The sequence below is a fragment of the Salminus brasiliensis genome, chromosome 1 (genome assembly GCF_030463535.1).
Source record: "Salminus brasiliensis chromosome 1, fSalBra1.hap2, whole genome shotgun sequence".
NCBI lineage: Eukaryota > Metazoa > Chordata > Actinopteri > Characiformes > Bryconidae > Salminus > Salminus brasiliensis.
Genome location: NC_132878.1, coordinates 31228261 through 31247231, shown reverse-complemented (window position 1 = coordinate 31247231; position 18971 = coordinate 31228261). Strand labels below are relative to the sequence as shown.

At 40.8% G+C, this 18971-nt stretch overlaps 1 protein-coding gene across 1 annotated transcript in view; it reads right to left on the bottom strand.

Annotated features, from left to right (window-relative positions):
- med23 (mediator complex subunit 23) overlaps positions 1–5220 on the bottom strand; it is a 40651-nt gene extending 35431 nt beyond the window's left edge. Inside the window, exon 1 of the mRNA XM_072677468.1 lies at positions 5204–5220. The gene's annotated coding sequence lies outside the window, so the exon portion shown is untranslated. The remainder of the gene's footprint in view (positions 1–5203) is intronic.
- Between the last annotated feature and the right edge of the window lie 13751 nt (positions 5221–18971).

Genomic DNA, 18971 nt, shown 5'->3' with positions numbered 1-18971 from the left:
TGAAAGCATGCAGAGCAATAAAACTACAACGGTCTTTAGTGAGTGAGTGGTCCAGCTGTGCTTGGAGTTGGCTCAACAGCACGCCAGATGAAACGAGCATTAAATAGAAGGATTTGATGTGTCTGGAGAAAAGTAAGGCCTGGAAATGCATTTCTAAAGATAAGCATTTGTTTATTTGAATAGTTATACCTCATTGAAGGATTTGTCATATGATGACAAGAGGTGTCTATTAGTGGTGTAACAGTTCAGAAAATGCAGAATTCAATTCGATCCATTTTACAGCAAAAATACAAATTGGCTAGAAATATGTCTTACATTAATATGTTATATGCTAATATACTATATTATTAGAGTATTCAACAGCATAATACTACACCATCAGAAACAGGGTCCCGATCTAATTCTCAAGCCACTAGCTGGCAGGGTAGTGAAGACGCAGTACGATACGTTATATAGTAATGCCTGTAATTCTGGAGGGTGCTGTACTTCTACACATGTGTCATCTCATCTATCTCTGATTGCCCTTCTGCAGTGTGTCAGTGCTGATGATATGCGAGCGGCCCTATTCATCAGCAGGAGTGAGAGACACCGGCAGAGCTCCCGGCGGACTGTCTGTGACGTCCATCATTCCTCTATAAATCCTACAAGTGGCCGATCCATCTGTCCATCCATAAATGCCCCCATTTATCTGTCCGTCATCGATCTATTCATTTATACATCAGTACATACAAATAAGCGTAACCCCTTAAACTACAAGTGTGCACTTTCGAGTGAGTTCTTCGGCTCCTCACTTTAATGAAACATGTATGTTAGTTTTATAGAAGTTGCTGAACAACAGTAAAGGGTTTAAATATTGGTACTCGTTTTGCAGTCACTCGTTTGCTTGTCATGGAGGAAGTGCAGGTTTGCAGGTGCAGTTTTAGTAGATGTATCGCACCTGTTTTCCAGACCCAGATTAACCCTCTGGAGTCTAAGGCTGTTTTTTTTTTGCATATCTTCTTAAAGTTGCCTTTAAAGGCACTTGCATATTATGTTTAATATCAAAATGGTCAGAACAATCTCTCTCTTAAAAGAGGCCCCATGTGACCTCGAGCACTGAGTGAAGAGATACTGAAGTTTTATATTTCATGTGTACGATTTTTTTGTTGCTTAAAATATCACACAAATGACAATTAGTTAGACACAGCAAGAGGCAGAAGACATCTTTGAGTGCCCATTGGTCAGTTTCACACAAAACCATTGAGGGATGCACAAATCCACCAATTATAGATGAGATTAAAGACACACAAATCCACCAGTTAGACACAGCAAGAGGTAGAGAAGAGTATCTTAACCCAAGCAACCTTAGTTTACTTTATAGTAAACAATGGACAAATAATAAATGGTCAGATTTAGAATCATGTGAGATGTGTGGAGGGAGGAAGTTTAAATACGTCTGGCCTAAAGAATATAAGACAGCTAGTGCTATTAGAAGCTACGATTCTAAGCTCACAGCAATCTTTATCCAGACTTCCCTTATTATGGTTTTGTTCATTTTTTAGTACAGTACTACAGAAGAAACATTCAGATGCTGTAGACCAGGTTTGGGGTACAGGGGGCACACTGTGAAAACTGGACACAAAAGGCAAAAAGACAGACTGCACTGCATGGTGAGTATGTGTGTGTGTGCTCACACAAATAACAGACTAATAAATGACTCATTTACTCGCAAACATGTTCATACAACCCCCTCATTCTGTGTTTACTCCATCAAACAGACAGAAAGTGTATAACAGAAGGCCCACAATGTATGGGGTCTGAGGTCTTCTATAGGTGAAATTCATGTCTGAATTTATGGTTTCTGTGTTTTTAACCCCTATTTTTTACTCCAGTGTATCACTGCAGATTAAAGTGGTTTTTGATTGAGCTGGTGACACTACAGCTTTGGGCGTGTAATTGTTCTGCATATTTCATGTTCTAGTAAGCTAGAGCTTTACTTCTCTAATCAGCCAGTTTCATCCGTGTTTTTCTTTTTTCTGCAGAAAAGGAAATGCTGAGAGTTGACTTTCCATACATTAGATGTTTAGTGTGATTACACAATACATCTATTCCATTTTAAGAAAAATAAATGTTTATTTTTGTTTTTTCCAAACACAATCAATTATAGCCACAGCAAAAACTATACAGTGTAGTAGAAGAAAGCTATTTGAATGTTCACTGGCTGATAATGATGATTTTTAATGTACCCGGCATGTTTTTTGAGAGGAGACTCTCTTTCTGGGCTATAAGTGTGATTGTGATTCTGTGTAATGCTTACTCTACCAACTCAGACAGCTTCAGACTGCCCATGGGCGTGCTGGTGAAGACCATCTGTGGGAATGGTACCAGAAACCAGATGAAGGCTTTTTTTTGCCAGAGCAGCCCACTTTTCCCTCCACTGAGCTATCACTCTCCTGCACCTGAACATGAAGATGAGCTGAATATGTCATATAACAGTCAAAACGTTGACTGTTACACCACAGACCTGCTTGATTCACTCACTGTCCTCGCTGAAATGAAGTGAGCCGTGGGAATTCCTAGCTGGGTAAGCCTAAGGTAAAAAGTTGCAAATTCTGCAAGTTAACTCCATCTGAGCATTTTAGCACTAGAGTTATCTAGATCCGGTAAAGTTTAGGATGTTTATCCTAATGTTAGTCCTTAGTTTGCTGCAATACTGGAAACCAGAGAAGGTGTTTGGTCTCATTTCTCATTGGCTGCTGTGTGAGATGCAGGAACCACACGCTGTCACTGAACACAATTAAATGAATTCACTGAAGGAATGCGCTGCTGTCTGTTTGTTCACAATTTTCTCTGCCAAATCAGAGTGGCTGAGTCATTCTGTTTTTATCTGTGTGTGTGGAGCAGTTGTGTGTCCTGCTGGCAGCTGGCTTGTAGAATAATGACTAATGGAAGAGAAAAATGACTAAGAGATGTTATTAATTGTGTTACACACCTGTTTTCACCTAATTTCTTTTTCATCTGTGCTACTTCTGTGTCCACATTTTGCCACATTTTGCCAGATATACTCATACGCGCTTATGTTCACAAAGTATACAATGCATTTATTTTAGCTTGGTGCCATCACCAATCAGTGAGCTCCCACCCTGCAACATGGGGGAATGAGCTTATTTGGCCGTGTGCTAGATAGACACAGAACAGCAATTTGAGATGTCATACTGTGCATGTCGTAATTCTGAGATACTGTCCTCATTTGGAAATATAATTTTTTTATTATACCACCCAGCCCTAGTATACTGCTCAGCGCGTGGCAAAAACGGAGTAGTTTTACTACAGCAGTGTAAGGTAATTATAGCTGGATCACACATTTAAACATTTTTAAAAACAATGCAGTGTCACACTATGCACATAATAAACACATAATTACATAATTAGCAGAATACTACCACCCTGTTTACACCTGGTCACTTCATGCATCAGGAGTTGATCTGAAACTCAGTTGAGTCACATTTAGCAGCATTCCAAGGCCAAAACTCCTCCCAGTACAACCAAAACACCAGTAATAATAGCTGAGTAATAAGCAAATTTGCATATTCCATCCCACACAGCAATATTATTATCAGCAATAAGATACAAGGGTTTAAAAAGACTTCTATAGAAGGTAAAGTATCAACTAAAGCATTTTACTCAAGTAACAGTGTAAACGTACTGGTTTCAAAACTACTTCAAGCAGAAAAGTAATGTAATGCAGGGCAAACAAATGCCAAAAGCTTTGGCTGTGCCACAGGAGTCTATAGTGCACTACCTCACCTCCCCAAAAACATTTTTCTAAAAGCCATAATGACGACAATGTTCTCTTAAAATGTTCATGTTGAAAAATGTTGTGATGCACTAGACTACCTGTTTCAGCTGCATAGCTGCCCTTTGAAAATGAATGCATTTTAATAATATCAAATATATTAAAGGAGCATCTCTGTAAACTACTGAGCATTAACATGTGTTTCATGGAACGGAAAATATGGTGAGTAGTTGACTATACGAATTGTAATGGTGTAAAAACTTCAGAGGCGTGTTATCAATAAGCTTTATTGGAATGTAAATGTGGAGCTCAGTTAGACAGACATTCACTCCAGTTCTCTTGAGTCTCTGCCATGGACATCTTCAAAATGGACTACATACGTCTGCTATGTCACACTTTCCGGATGGCACGAATTTTCTGGATAGGTTTTTTTTTCTTTTTCTTTTTTTTAATAAGAGTAATGAGGCTATTTTTAAAATGTAAGGAGTAGAAAGTACAGGTAATAGCTTGAAAATGTAAGGAATGGAGTAAAAAGTAAAAAATAGCTACTCCAGTAATATATAGATAACCAAGATTTCTACTTAAGTGAGGTAATGAAGTATTTGTACTTCACTACTTGACACCTCTGGATACAACCCAGATGCTAGTCAAATGACCAGGTGGTCTATATATAGCCTAAATGATGTGGCTGTGTTAGCTATGCAAGTCCGAAGATTGGATTAAAGCACCGTTTATGGCTGATTAGTGGAAGAACACCTGACACCTGACGATTATATCAGTTTCTAACTAAAATCTCTGTAGTATAAAATTCAAATACAAATATGCATGTAAAATGTGATATTATCCATTATTTACGATCATTAAGTCTTGATTCGTGGGGCATCCTAGAGTCAGCTAGAGCTATGTTAATAAGAGTTATTAATTAGGACTGATTTCTCTGCTGCCACTTTCACCCAGAATGATCGTCCAGATCTAGCCAGCTGTTCTAAACATCTGCTTATGTTGTCTGTTGTATTGTCCTGCTCTCGTCCTTCCTCCTCAGGTCAGCTGTTACAGAATGTGTTTACGTGACGTGTGTGGGGGATTCTGCACAGCCGGCTACAGATGTTCTCACCTCCACTCCGTCGCTGCCATACAGCAGCAATATCTGCTCAGCCTCTGTGCACTTTTAAAGATGCTTAAATGGTTATTTGAGCAATGCCATAAAAGAACCACTTTTGTCTCCATAAAGAATCATGTTTGTAATAGAGATTTGTGAATGTGAAGAACCTATAAATCGAAGTGAAGGACTTGGGTAGACGTTTATTAAAGGAATTAATCAGTGGTTTTATAAAGCTGGTGGCTGTGTTTCTGAGCTAAGGATGAGGCAATATTATTTTATGTAAGCATTTGGATGCAGCCAATAGCAGAGAACTCAAATCCTGGTACCTCAGTGTGTGATGATTTAGAGCTGCTTCTGGAGATGTAGCACCACCCTTCAAGAAGACACAGTATCCTTTTTGTGGTATGCGAAAGGTTCTCATTGGTAGGACACAACCAATCCATCAGCTTGGTTGACACCAACACATGCCAAAAACAGAGAAACAAGAGTGATTAGTCAAGGTAGTTCATGTTGCTTGTAAGGGTTCACAAAAATCAATCACACACATGATTACCTCACTGTATTGACGTCCAAATCGATGGAAATGGTGAACTACGTTTGGTGTGTAAAAGCCTTTATTGCGATTTCTCAAGTTGGATATGGAGCAGTGAGGTATGGTTCTAATGAAAGTTATTTGTTCTGCTAGAGTTATGTCTTTACGTGTCGTTGCTTCCGTATGTTTGCCGCCTATGAACCCATAAAAAGATCAGTTATTCTTTGTTTTGTGTTAGCACTCCTGTCTGTTAGCGGCAGTGTTTCTGACTGCCTGCTGAACTCCAGACAAAGCAGAGCTCCCTGGGGAGATAAAAAACACTTAACTCTCCTCGTGATTTAAAGCTGCACTTTAATGGAACAGTGGAGGGTTCTCTGAGCACTAAGAATTGCTTTTGTTGAATTTGTTGCCTGGTGTTTGTCACAAGTGTTGAGATGTGTGCTTTTGCCCCAAACTGTGTAATTCAAATTCTGTACGGATTGTGCCGCAAAAAGAAAGAAGCAGAGCCTTTGAGACTTTGCTAGTTTAAAACTTTGGCCTAGTTCATCTTTGCTGATAATGAATGACAGATAGTAGGGGCCTGCTTGTGTTTTTACACAGGCTGTGTTTGAGCCTCCAGGGTTTCTGTCACCTGTAAAAATGAGGCTTTAGTATAGACTCAATGTTGGAAACAATGCAGATACAACCAAACCCATTTTTCAGTTCTTCACGTATTCCATATAGAGCAGTCAGTGTTGTAGTTTTTTACTTTTTGACACATTCAAATTTGAAAGTTGTTCTTTACATTGCAGGTGTCCCAATACTTTTGTCCATGCTGTCTTGTGCATCATTCCATAGGCAGTTTTGAATGAAAAACACTCTTTATAACGTCAGTGTGGATAAAAGGGGATATTTAACCCCAAAAGTGGCCAAAAGTGTTATCACAAACTTCTGTCACCAAAGAATAGCCACAGCAGTGTGTACAGAAGTCCCTGTAGTTACTGAATAATTCACCTTAGCGTGTAATAAGCCTGGCAGCGCTAAGGGGTTAATACAACTTGACATCATAAATATGAAGTAAGACAAGCCTGTTTCTGCTGCTTAGCTTCTATTTTCGGACCGTTACAGTTTCAAATGAATGTAAAATGAATGAATTCTGTTGTGGTATGTTGCCACGCTGAACCAATGAAAATGCACCACAAGCTAATTACAGTAATAACATGCAGCATCAGTAAGACATGAGTGCGCCACATTTGATTTTGTTTCTTGGTCACAGTTATTCATTGTAACTGTGCAGTTTCACACTGTCTCTTGAACAAGGTCATTAGTTATGGAGCAGAGGAATGAAGGATCCCTGTTCTAAAACAATGCTAAATATAGCTGGATGACCTTTTTTCGTTATGGTCCCTTAAAATCTGGCTTGTGAGGAACCGTTAGAAATGAAAAAAAATGGGGACAAGTTTAGGTGTGGCCTATTTTCGCTGGATATTCTAAATTAGTGTGCTGAATTTATCATTGGAACACAACTGAAACATAACACACATGCTGTACAAACCACAATTTGCATTTTTTTTTATAATATGTGAATTTCAGTAAATAAATGGCAATTATCAACTTAAAATGTAGGGGGACATGACCCATTTACACTTCATCACTTTGTCCCTAAACTTTTCGCATAAGATAAGTGTTTAGTAACGGCTGATATCCTGAATTCAGATAACAGTATTGGGATTAGAAGAGCAAATACTGGATCTGTGCCCACCATTTTATTATTATCATTATTATTATTATTTTTATTATTATTGAGTAATTGTTTGAATTTTTTTAAATACTACCACTGCATACCCATGCTGTTTTGACACAGGCGTGTGTGTGTATGAGTGTGTACTGTGGCTGCAGCTGGCGGTGGCTGCACTGAGCCCTGTTGTGTTGGACTGACTGAGTGCTGTTAGTGTCGGCCTGTGTTGCTCTTATGACTTAGATCACGAGTTGGCACTTATAAGGCAACTAGTGTTCAGCCTAAACCGCCTGATCTGCAGACACTCAGAGGCTAGAGTACTATCTGGTTTTCAGTCTAGAGACTAGTTTTGCAGTCATGGAATTAGAAAAACGTTCAAGTTGAGCTGCTAGGATGCTGAGATAGCTGCATAGTTTGTAATGCTGACTGATATGTGGACAGTTATGCCAGCATAATGCTGTACAGTGCGTAAGGTTTTTCATGTATGCTCATACAAATACATGTCACTGATGAACAGGACATTAACACACATGTGCCTCACACATATTGGCCAGCCTTCTTTCTTTTTTATTTGCACAGTACTAGGTGTTGAATAATAGATCTATGTGTAACCATGTGTGTAAAAACTATTTTGTAATGCTTCCACCTGCTCTCATTAAAACTGTTACCCCTAAAGACTCAATTTCCCATGAACACTGAAAGACAGTCACAGCCACATATGCTCAGCAGTCCAATGATGGAAAGTCCACACGCTCAGGCTCACTTGAGTTCTATCTGGTATCACCAGTGTCTGATTTTACTCTGTGTATGAATATCTGTTTGTTTCACCACTGCATTGTAAAGTAGAGCTGGGCAACATGATGATATTTTATCGTATTGTGATAAATGTTATTATCGTGATACACAATATGCTTTTCTAGACATTTTGAGGATACTGTTAGTGCTTAAGCTGCAGGGTTCAGGGCAGTGAAACTGGGTGAATCTGAACAAAACCTACAGGCAGTGCCTGGGGAAACTAAGGGCGCACGAGAACCGAGCTGAGACTAATCAAAATGGGAGAAGAGAGCTGGGGAACCAGCCGCATAACCAAAAACGGCTAGGCCGACCAAACCTGGGAACGCAGCGTGGAAGAGGCTCGCCTAGCTGGAGCGAGAGTCGTGGGTATTAATTTGGGAGCGAGCGACTACGCCTTGCTAAATCCGTAGATTCTTCTCGAGAACGTGAACAACGAGCCGAAGGTGGCCTAAACGCACCGTGATCCGTGTCCTGAACCTCTCAGGCTTCTTTGAGGAAAGGCATAATCCAAATATATGGACATGAATTGATGGCCCTGTCCCACATTCCCTCCAGCGTTCAGAAAGGGATTTTATTTGTTTGGACTTTTGCTTAGGTGTGATGGAGAAGTCCCTGCAAACAAGGGAGTTAGTGGAGCTGGACTGAGTTTCCCAGACTCCTCTGACAATGCTACACCTAATCGTCTCTCCCATCATTGTTTTATATATTCAGTTAAGTTATTATTTAGTCTTATTGTTTATTATTGTTGTTGTTTATTCTTATTGTATTGGCTATTTATATACAACTCTGTTTATTTATCTCTCTGGTAAGTCTCATGTTTATACTAAGAATTCTCACGGCTCTACATTTGGCCCTGTTGCAAATTAAAACTGAGAGCCTTTTAATATTGTTTGTGATCGTGACAATGTCAAGTATCGCAGTGGTTTTCTGTTATTGCCCAACCTTAGTCCCAGCTCGGCCACTGTCGCTCTGCCTGTCTCTGTCTCATATTATGTATCTCTGTGTCCTCGTCTCATGTCTGTGGTATGAGAATAGCTGTCTGCTTGTGGCTGTGCGTCACTGGGCCGAGGGAAGGCTTTTAATGGAAGGCTTTCAGTCTCTCTGTCTGCGTTTAGGCGCTCAATGTTTGCAGTGCAATCCGCTGACGTTTAGCACTGCGGGGTGTTATCTGCATGCTGTAGAGCTTCTAAAGCTCACCGACTACAGGGTTTACCGAGACAGTGTAAGGAGAGAACTTTCCGCTGGTGGAGTTACATAAAACACCCAGCAGGCTCATACTGACCATATAATGCCACTATCGCAGGCCTGTGAGGTATTATGTAAAGAGCTCTATAAAGGGGCTCCATTAAACTTCTCCTGCCCTCCGGTAAGTGCTCAGCATATGTGAAAGCATTCATGTTAACATGTTCATGAAAGAATGACTAATCCTAATTTGTTGTTATTCATAAGTTCACAAATAAATAAGTTTAGTGTTAACGGCTGCAACAAATAGCTGTAGCATAAGGAATTTCTATAGCTCCCACTAGCACCAGCAATGCTCCCGACACTAGGAGGGTAAGGACCCACCACACCAGCTAACATTGTTGGTGATAAGGGGAGAGAGAGCGCCATCTACTCACCCGGAGAAAGCATGTCCAGTTGTGCTCTCTCGATCTCTGGGTCATAGAGGTAGCGCATTAAGCATAAGTGATTACATTGCCACATCTTAATCACAATTTCAGTACTTAAGCAGGCCTTGGTTTTCCAAATACAGTACGGCACAATAGTCAGCTTTTTGGTTAGCACACAGGTAGCCTCTGTTTCTGTCATGCAGATTTCTCCTGTACAACATCCGGAGAATTCGACCCTTCCTCTCTAGAGAGGCCACCCAGGTGCTCGTTCAGTCTATTGTCATGTCAAGATTTGACTACTGCAACTCCCTTCAGTCTGGTCTCCTTTTTGCACACCATCAGGCATTACCTCCGCACTTGATGGCAATGGCCGATCTGTACCACGAATCCAGCTTCAAGTAAGGCTCAGCTCGACCGGCCATGCCTTAAGATCCAAGAAAAACAAGCGTCCAGACTTTTTTTCTGTCCTGGCACCAAAGTGGAAGGAACTTCCCTTGGGTGTCCGAACGGCAGAGTCATTCGCTGTCTTCAAACGCAGACTGCAGACCCACCTCTTCCAGTACTTGGGCGAATAGCAGAGTGGTCAAAACAATAAGAACAACCATGCAAAACAGTGGGCTTTGATTGGTCATAATACATGTCAGTCATACAGCCTATTCTTCACAAGTTAGGTGGTTCCTGGTCACATTATGTGATGGTAAGCATCTGACCCTCAGCATGGGTTGCAGTCCTGGGTTGCGAGCACAAATGCACAAATGTCTTATATCTTCACTGTTTGAACAAAACCTTATGTGACTTTACAAAAAAAACATTCTTAACTTAATGGAGCAAGATTTCATTTGCTGTAATTTTGCCAGTGGACCTCAACATGTTTGGAGGAGAGCACTAACAGCTAATTGTGTTAAATGAGCTAACAGAGGCCCACACTGGCTTACGACATGCTAAGTGATGAAGGGAGATAAAAGGCCATTGAGGTAAATTCATCACCTATACTGCAATTCATAGACCTGAAGGAATAGTATGGTGTTGAGGAATAAGATGGGCTATGTCCCATGGGCTTGTCTTGGGAAAGGAGAGCCTTGGTCTAGCTCTGTAAGATTGCGTGTCCCACGTGCTTCGCCTGTGAAACTATAGGAGATTGTTTAGGCTTTCCCATACATTCCAATGTACCTTACAGAGATGTTAAGCTGATCCAGATGTGTCGTCATGTGTACTATGTATATTAAGCAAAGGTGGGGGCTGATTTTCACCCCTTATGATGACACTTGGGCTAGATGATTGATGTCCCACATATGGAAACTGTTACAACATGTGACGTGTAGTAGGGTGTAAGACGTGAGGTGTTTCTTTGTTGAGAGGGAGACAGCAGAGGGGCACAGACAATTGGCAGACTCTCTCCACACTGTACTTTTGATTGGAATAAAAATGTTTCATGATTGCAACTGAAAGACGGTGGTCATGAGTGTCCTCTCAAGAGAAGTCCTTCCAAGAACACCTCACAATCCTATCTACCCAGAGAAAGTGAGGTCAGTTATGCTCTGTGGGACTCCCGGCTGCTCAGACAGTGCATTGACAGGCGCACCACTGATGGAACCAAACAAGTAATAGAATTTAGCAACCCTAACTCGTCGTCTGCTGAGTTTCTGTTGTTTCTCCTGCTTCTCTCTTCTATTCTGCCTGGCAGGGTTTTAGAGCGGATTGGTGCAGATTGATTTCCTTTTTCCTTTGTTTGCTTAGTCAAAATGTGCTCCTTCAGCGCTCCCTTGGACGAGCTCATTCCATGGCAATGTTAAACACGTTCGTTTTCTGAGGTACGGTATTGGAAGTTCAGCTCTTGTCAGGCGATCAATTGAAGTGATCAATATTTTACATTCGCACAGCATATCTTGTGGTCACAAGAAGTGAATGCATGCCTAAGGGTGTTGAAAATGAACAGCAATGTATCTTGTGTGTGTCTGATTACTTTATTTATGGATGTTCGATTTTGATTGTGAGGAAGGTGGAAGGGGTGACTCGAGACAAATGAAGAACAGCATGACAGATTATCCAAACACTAATGCAGATTTTCTGCAGCGGCTATATAAATACTTGGAGCAGTCAGCCCAGATGTGGAATTAAACTGAGTCTGTATTAAGACTGTTCCGTTCAGTAAAAAAAACAAAAAACAAAAACCTAACGCTCCTGCTCTAATTTGTGCTCTTGTAAACCACCTGTGGGACAGGAGTTTCAGCTGGATAATCAATAATTTTCATGCTTTACAACACACGCTATTTCTTAGCTTGTAATGGATCGATAATGTCAGGTGTAATTACCAAGAAAGCTTCCCCTGCTGTCAACATGGGGTTTGAGCAGGCTGGGTTTTTATTGATGAATGAGTCGTTTGTTGCTCTGGCTTTTATTACCTTCTACTGTGCTGTGCTTCTGCTGACAGTACTACAGCAGTGCTGTGCTGTCTGAACCTAATGGTGGTAAAACGTCATTCTGTACCAAGCAGCGCATGGAGATAAAATCACAGAGATAAAAAGATGGAGAAAGGTTGAGGTTGCTCTCTGTGGCCTAATATACCATGCTGTAGGAATCTGCAGTGAGAAGATGCTTAAAAGGTGTTGTGTTTATGAAAATGTTATTTCACCCTCTAGCATGTTAAAATGCATCTAGGCCCCAACTTTTGGGATCTTATGAGTTGCATTACTAGGAAACTGGCCCAACACACTGCCTAGGACTGAATCTTTTGGAGTGAAAAATGCTTTTCAGGAGTTCTTTTTATAATTGAATAGCTTGTAATCAAGATGCCCCCATGAGGTTGCTGACACATTTGTTTCCTATGGATGAAAAATTACCTGCCCCACACCTCACGCTAAAACACTGGTCTGTGGTTGGTTATTTTTGAAAGGATATAGCAATGCAAGTATCATATCATTTGTTACAGAGCAACCTTACCCAACACACTGAAAACTGGTTCGACAACTAGGCAACCTTACCCAACACACTGAAAACCGGTTCTACCACAAGAGAACCTTACCCAAACACATTGAAAACAGGTTCTACCACTGGAGAACCTTACCCAACACATTGAAATCAGGTTCTACCACTGGGTCACATTACCCAAAAAACTGCCAACTGATTCTACCACTAGACAACACTACCCAACACACTGAAAACAAATAGGGAGCCAACACATTAAAACTGGTTTTACCACTACGCAACCTTTCCAAACACATTAAAAACTGGTTTTACCACTACGCAACCTTTCCAAACACATTAAAAACTGATTGTACCACTAGATAACATTACCAAGCACATTGAAAACTGATTTTACCACTAGATAACATTACCAAACACACAGAAAATGGATTGTACCACTAGATAACATTACCTAACACACTGAAAACTGTTTCTACAAATAGGCAGCCTTACCCAATACACTGCAAACTGGTTCTACCACTAAGCATCCTTACCCAGCACACTGAAAACTGTTTCTACCACCAAGCATCCTTACCCAGCACACTGAAAACTGTTTCTACCACCAAGCATCCTTACCCAGCACACTGAAAACTGTTTTTACCACTAAGCATTCTTACCCAACACACTGAAAACTGGTTCTACCACTAAGCATCCTTACCCAACACGCTGAAAACTGGTTCTACCACTAAGCATCCTTACCCAACACGCTGAAAACTGGTTCTACCACTAAGCATCCTTACCCAACACGCTGAAAACTGGTTCTACCACTAAGCATCCTTACCCAACACACTGAAAACTGGTTCTACCACTAAGCATCCTTACCCAACACACTGAAAACTGGTTCTACCACTAAGCATCCTTACCCAACACGCTGAAAACTGGTTCTACCACTAAGCATCCTTACCCAACACACTGAAAACTGGTTCTAATACTAAGCATCCTTACCCAACACACTGAAAACTGGTTCTACCACTAAGCATCCTTACCCAACACGCTGAAAACTGTTTCTACCACCAAGCATCCTTACCCAGCACACTGAAAACTGTTTTTACCACTAAGCATTCTTACCCAACACACACTATCACTCGACAACTTTATCCAAAGAGGTTCTGCCACTAGATGATATTACCTTTCACACTAAAAACAGGTCCTACCACTAGAGTACTGTACCTAACACACTGAAAACTGGTTCTCCCACAAGGCAATGCACCAAACATGGATTAATTTGATGTTACCCAACATTACAAACAAGCCCTACCTTAGCCTGGACTTCAATACATCAAACACATTTTATCACATTGGTAACCTTATGCAGCACACACCAAAGGCAACACAATCAAGAGGTAACCTTATTCAACATGACAGACATAACTCTTGTTGTGAAGTCTCCTTATCCAATACACTGAATATGTACCCAACCTTAAGATATGCTTACCAAAAACACCAACAAGCCTGCTACTACTCACTCTACATTTACATTTAAAAAGTGTGTGATACTACTGATATACTACTATACTACTGACTGATATTACACAGCAACACCAACATTTGGTTCTACCATTAGATGATATTATCCAAGACACCAAACATGGAGGTAACCATAGTAAACACACAAACCATCTCTCTAGTCAAGTGGTGGCCTCAATCAGCACACCAAAAACAACTTCAAACAGAACAGGAGGCAATCTTACTATGACAGATTAGAAAGGTAAAAAAGCTTTAGCAAGTCTATAGTCATCTCCACAACCCTTTCTCTTTGAAGGTCCACCATTCTGCCCTTTGCATTAGCAGACACATCTAGCTCTAAAGGATTAGTTTAACCAATGCACAGTCGACTACATCACCAGTAATGGGCGGATGCTAGTGGGCTGCCAGTTAGCATTACGCTAACAGTTAATATCTGTTTCACTAGCTTGGATTCATTATTGGTATTTTTAGTGAAGCACTCCTTCAGATGCTCTGGGCCTGACATTGCAGAGACGCAGGAGGGCGTTTGTGGTTGATGAATGTATTAATAGTGTATTTGAGATTGGCTGCATTCATCTGAATAGACGCTCCCAACAGAATGAATAATGTTTCCGAACAAAAAGTCCTTCAGAATACGTTATTATCCAGATAGCGCCCATTATGGAGGTCCTCTGAAATACCAACAGTTCACTGTCTCTCTCTCTGTCACTCACAGTGGGGGTTTGCAGACTATGTAGGCTGCTCTGTTATTGCACTGACATTTCAAAACTCGGAGTGTGTGCCCTCTCTTTCCTTTCTGTGTAACTGTGATAAATGTTAGAGAGAGAAAGTTCAGTCCTAAACCACCTCCTGACCTCTTTCTTTGACTCACAGAGCGGTGAAGGGACTGGATATAGCCATTGCCTCCTTCAGCAGAGTAAACACTCCCCACTGTCCTTCCCCTGAGACACTGATACCGAAATAAACACATTGTTTCAGGCTCCTTTAATCACCTTTGGAAGATTTTGGATTGTGTGTTTAAATGATTGCATATTTAGAGCTATTGTAGATGTCGTACAGTCTTCATCCAGTTTTTTTTTTCCTAGAGATAGATCATAATGCAGTTCTACAGCAGTGTAGCTGATTTTGAAAGTTCATTAGACACATTTCTGCTGTTTGGGTTTACTTAACATGACAATTGGATACTGACACTTCAGCTGCTCAGTTAAAACTATTGCAAGGAACAAACAATTATCTGCACAAGGGACAACGATCAAGCAGCAAAAGAGAGAAAAAAAAACGTTTATACTCAAAACTAGATCTTAGAGATTGCCAGCAAACACTCAAGCCATTGCTGCCAAGTCTAATGATAGTTCTCTGTCTCTCTCTTGCTCTTCACATGCAGAAATGTCTGGCAGTGCAGGTGATTCCCCCATGCAGCTCTAGCTGCAGGGTCCCTGTTTCAAAGTCCCTGAAGACTTTGGACCACCTCAGGGGGCTCTACTACTGCCGTGGTGAGGAGGAAAGGGGTTGGGGGGCAGAGAGAGCAGTTTGAGTTGAGAGGAACACAGTTAGAAAAACACAGTTGGAGGAACACAGAGGAACACAGATAGATTAACACGGTTAGAAGATCACGGTTAGTGGTACATAGATAGAAGAGCATGGCTAGAGGAACACAGTTAGAATATGACATTAGAAGAGCACAGTTAGAATACAGTTAGAAGAACAGATAATCACAGTTTGAAGAAGACAGATGAATATAGTTAGAAGACAGTTAGAAGAACGCAGTTAGTACAGATAGAGGAACACAGAAAGGAGAAGCACCTGCACGACCAAGCACAAGCTGGTGCACACCTTCATGAGCTCACTGAAGGATAACCACATGCCCGACTGGTGCCTCAGTGAGAACTACCTCAAGTTTGTTAATAACCCCTGTGACCACAAGATATGGTTCCCCTACGTCACCTACTACTGCAAGCTCACTGGCCGCCTGGTGACCTGCGCTCTGTATGACCTGCGGTGAGCTGATGGCTCTTGCTGGGCCTAATGGAACTGGACCACTGATTTGGCTGGTTTGTCCTACTACAACTGATGTGTTTGTGTTTATGTGGCTTAATGGTGTTGATTTGTGTTTTCTTCAGTCAAAGAACGTGACTGTCTGGATGAACGCTATTGGTCTGGTCATCACCGCTCTGCCTGTACGGCCAGTTCCCTCAAACTCCAGCACACACTTACTCTAACACTCTCCATCTCTCTCACACTCTTCCTCTTTCTCAGTCTCACACTCTCTTCCTGGATCTTTTCTCCTCTAGCATTCACACACATTTTTATAAATAGCTTTTTTTATTGGAAAAGCCTCGTTTGAAGTAAGTAAGAAAAGACCAAAAAAGGGTCATTCTGTGTCCTGCCATCATTACAGAACAAAAGTGCGGAAGTTATTTCTTACAAGAATGTCTTTTTTGGCCTACTCTCATTGTCATTAATCCTTCCTTTTTTCCCTCCTCTCTCTCTGTCAAGAACACGCTTTTATCACGTACTTTAGACATGCCTGTGCCATTGGCAGCAGTGTCTGGAATGCTCTAGATTAGAAAATAATACAGCATTTTACTTCTCTCCCGATTTCCTGGCAAGGTCACCCTGCCAGATTTTCCGTATAAATCCATTAATCTCTTCAGGGAACATTTTACCACTGCAGTCTCTACAGAGAGGAGACACTGCATCTGCATTACAGCAACCAGCCATCCTGTGTAACATGTCTGCAGACTATTAGTCAAGGCCTTAATATGTGTAGAAATGTGTGAGGTTCCTAAAACTACTGTGAAATGTCAGCATTACAGCACAGCTAAAGGATGGAAGTACTTATGATAATGCCTTAAAGCCTTTTACTTCCTAGCAGCAACCTAAATTTGTATCTTAGAGTATCTAGACATTCTGATGGTCGTAGAAACTACAGTATGCACATACAGTGGCATGCAACATTTTGGGCACCCCTGGTCAAAATGTCAGTGAACAGTGGTGAAAATGTTACTGTGCATAGTGAGTACAGATGAACACCTCTCCAAAAGACAAGTATAAAGGTGAAACATTTTCAACATTTAAATTAATGTATTATTATTGTTCTGTGTTATATTAGAGTGAAATAAAGGAAAAGAGCACCTTGCAAAAGTAAACGTTTTAAATTTGATCTGTATCTGTTATCTGTAACAGATGTGTTATCTGTGTGGCAGTGTAAATGGCAAAAAACGCACTGAATCAGACGTTTTTAAAAGTAGTACTGAAATCTGACACATATCCGACGTGTAGCTATGCAACTCAGTGACAGCCAGATTGGAATTCATGTGATCAAATGGACAACAGCAATTAAATTAGAAGACACATATCACAACTCTGTGTTTGAAGAAATTCCTAAAGAATTGTCCAAATGCGGCAACAGGAGGATGCTGCTGCAGCATGAAAGAAAAATAAAAAGATTAAAAGCGAAATTTAAAGAAACTATAAATGCAAACCAAAGAAGTGCCGGCGGCCAAATAACATGACCTTTTTACAGCAAGTTCGAACGCATACTTGTTGATGAGACCAGCTGTCAGCTCCTGGAACTCCTAACTACTAACGTTCATAAAAAAAACTAAAAAAGCCCAATAAAACATCAGATTTGATGAGAAAATCAGATTTGGGCCATTGTACCTGCCATGTGAACGTAGCCCAGACCTTAATAAGCTTGTTAGGACTATGACATATTCAACACCATTATTAAATTCGTACATTTTATAAATCCTCTGACTACTCTATTGACAGCCATTGGCTCCTCTAAGCAACTGTCCAACAGTCTAAAAGTAATTGTGATCTTCACAAAGCAGGAGAGGATTATAAGAAGACAGTAAAGTCAGAAGAACACAGTCAGAACACAGTCAGAAGAACACAGTCAGAAGAACACAGTTCTAAGAACATAGTCAGAAGAACACAGTTCTAAGAACAGAGTGAGAAGAACACAGTCAGAAGAACATAGACAGAAAAACACAGCCAGAAGAACACAGTCAGAAGAACACAGTCAGAAGAACACAGTCAGAAGAACACAGTTCTAAGAACACAGTCAGAAGAACGCAGTCAGAAGAACACAGTCAGAAGAACATAGACAGAAAAACACAGTCAGAAGAACATAGACAGAAAAACACAGCCAGAAGAACACAGTCAGAAGAACACAGTCAGAAGAACACAGTCAGAAGAACACAGTTCTAAGAACACAGTCAGAAGAACGCAGTCAGAAGAACACAGTCAGAAGAACATAGACAGAAAAACACAGTCAGAAGAACATAGACAGAAAAACACAGCCAGAAGAACACAGTCAGAAGAACGCAGTCAGAAGAACACAGTCAGAAGAACACAGTCAGAACACAGTCAGAAGAACATAGTCAGAAGAACACAGTCAGAAGAACATAGTCAGAAGAACACAGTCAGAAGAACAGTCAGAAGAACAGTCAGAACACAGTCAGAAAAACACAGTCAGAAGAACACAGTTCTAAGAACATAGTCAGAAGAACACAGTTCTAAAAACACAGTTTTAAGAACATAGTCAAAAGAACACAGTCAGAAGAACATAGACAGAAAAACACAGCCAGAAGAACACAGTCAGAAGAACACAGTCAGAAGGACATAGTCAGAAAAACACAGCCAGAAGAACACAGTCAGAAGAACACAGTCAGAAGAACACAGTTCTAAGAACACAGTCAGAAGAACGCAGTCAGAAGAACACAGTCAGAAGAACACAGTCAGAACACAGTCAGAAGAACATAGTCAGAAGAACGCAGTCAGAAGAACATAGTCAGAAGAACACAGTCAGAAGAACAGTCAGAACACAGTCAGAAAAACACAGTCAGAAGAACACAGTTCTAAGAACATAGTCAGAAGAACACAGTTCTAAAAACACAGTTTTAAGAACATAGTCAAAAGAACACAGTCAGAAGAACATAGACAGAAAAACACAGCCAGAAGAACACAGTCAGAAGAACACAGTCAGAACACAGTCAGAAGAA